Consider the following 2,502-nt stretch of genomic DNA (forward strand, 5'->3'; position numbering starts at 1 on the left):
AGAAATATACAAATGGAAAATAATTTAAATATTATCTGGACTAGTGATATCCCAGTGCACTGGAAGAAAGCAAAAAGAAAGCTTTGCTGGTATGGAAATAAACTCTCTAAGAAGGCCACATGCACATGAAAGTCTTACACAAAGAAGGGAGTCCTTTTACAGAAAAGTTCAGATTAAAAAATAAATTAATTCATTTGTTATTTATTTAATTTTTTAGGCGAGGCAACTCTTGGTTGACCTCACAGATTGCAAGGACCTTATCAGTTTACAATCCCTTACTTTTTAATTTTTTACGCCTACAGCACCTGGTCTTCCTAGGTGGTCTCCCACCCAAGTACTAACCAGGCCCAACCCTGCTTAGCTTCCCAGATCAGACGGGATCGAGCTTGTTCAAGGTGGCATGGCTGTAGACTTAAAATACAAATTAAGAAGTAAACGATGCAATCTACTACAAGCAAGAGTCAGCTTTGCAAAATCTAGTTAATAGCACCTGGCATTATGGTCATCACTGATGTTGCTGGTTCACTCCACTACGAATGCAACTGATGTTTCTGATATCCTGCAATGATGTCAAGATCTCATGGAGACTTTTAATAAAGAAGAATTGTAGTTGTAACACTCTTGCCCTATGATTTGGACATATTTTCATAGGTTCTTATTTACAGGAAAATCTAAGATATAGATGCAATTCTATCCTTGTAAATATACTACCCCACTGATCCTGATCCATTGTCCTTGAAATAAACTCAGCAATTTTTGTCTTTCTCCCTCCAAAGACATCTTTCCCAGGAAATTCTTTGACCTTTCAGATAAATAGACTCCCAATAAGCCTGCTTTACTAGTGCAGTATACACATCAGAACATACTGATATTTTGATGTAAAAACAAGTTAGACTCACTGTGCATCTGTTGCAAAACAATTATACTCACACTTTCTATCCTATGGAGTAACTATAGAGTTCACATGAATAAAATATGTGAAAGCATTTTGAAGACTATAACCATGTATACTACGAGGGATTATTATTTAATTTATTCTTTTTTTTTTTATTCTTTACGAAGATAATCCATCTTTCTAACACTAGATGTTTGGGTACTGCTAAGGACAGGGAGCTACTTCGTTCTTAAACTATTGGCCAATATTAAAAGAGAGAATTCAATACCTGCCAGGAGAGAGAGAGAGAGCAAGAGCAAGAGAGAGATTGATTTAAGATTTCAAACTTCAATTACTTACTGTAATAACTATCAAAAAGACTAAAACTCTCCTTTTAACTCATGATAAAAATACTCAAGAAAGTACATTATACCCTAGCTATCCTCTCATAGATCAAGAAGAAAACAGATATAAGCATTTTGACATGCATCTATTTGGGCTACAGGGGTGCCAAAAACTTCCAAACAATTCTGTACAATATACTTTCAATTAAGTAATTTAAAGTTGTCCATATTTCAGAAGTTTTATCTGTAAAGCATTTGTCAACATCCTGAATGTACTATAGTTGTGTTCACTGCTTCCTTTTACTCTATAGAGATTTGGACAATAATGGACAGACTGGTTGGTAGCCACTATTTCTTTGGCAGTGCAATATGCGTGCTTTTGTAGGGGCGATCACAAATTGCTTAAAAAAAAGGCAATACAAAACCAGCTTTCAGATTTCAATAACTGAGGTCAGTTTGACTTTTGGAGATAGTGGGTTTGTTAATGGTGCGCCTGCTTACTTTTGCATAATTTAAATGCTAAATAAATTGCTAAATAAAAGTCAGGCAAAAGTAAAATTTTCTGCTTGACTAAAGAGAATGATGAATGTTTATACTTTCATTATTCTAGAGATTATTTAAAAATTCGTTTTAATTAAGATCAAGTGAAAGGGAAAGAAACAAAATAACAACATTAAAAAAAAAGTACCTCAGTACTATAAAAATATAGAAGACGAGGTCATTTTGTGTCCCATTTCCAACGATTTTCCTCAGTTCAAAAAACTATACCTGTATTATTGTACCTTCCAAATTGGGGGTTTTAAAAATAAACATTTAACCAAAACTTTTGTCCTTCAGTCATCCCCATACTCCCCTCTGTGCCTAACAAGCTACTCCCATGTTTGACTCTGGGTCTTAAATGTTTTACTGGCATGATGCACACTAATACTTCTAATTGTTTCAGTTCTTGTCCGCTTTCACATGTTCTGTGCCCCACTAGCTCGGTTGATCATCAGCAAAGTAGCATTAGCTCTGTTCAGTGTCCCGGTCTACCTGAAGTTTTATGTAAAAAAATGAACTTAAAATTTTAATTACATATAATCAATAATCACAATATTAATAAAATAATTCCACAATATTTTAATCAGTTGGTAATGTCACAAAAAAAGAATGAAATTAAGACAATGTAATGAGTTTACTACTGAACTAAGAAAGTCTCATTTGATCGCCAATTACCTTCTAATCATTTCTCTCTTTTCCACCCATGCTACCTAGAGGAGATAAAAGATCTTTGCAGAGGGAGTC

At 34.3% G+C, this 2,502-nt stretch overlaps 1 pseudogene; it reads right to left on the bottom strand.

The window, feature by feature from the left end:
* Positions 1–293: 293 nt before the first annotated feature.
* LOC111741664 lies at positions 294–412 on the bottom strand (annotated as a pseudogene).
* Positions 413–2,502: the final 2,090 nt, after the last annotated feature.

The sequence above is a fragment of the Pteropus vampyrus genome, unplaced genomic scaffold (assembly GCF_000151845.1).
Source record: "Pteropus vampyrus isolate Shadow unplaced genomic scaffold, Pvam_2.0 Scaffold3, whole genome shotgun sequence".
NCBI classification, from domain to species: domain Eukaryota; kingdom Metazoa; phylum Chordata; class Mammalia; order Chiroptera; family Pteropodidae; genus Pteropus; species Pteropus vampyrus.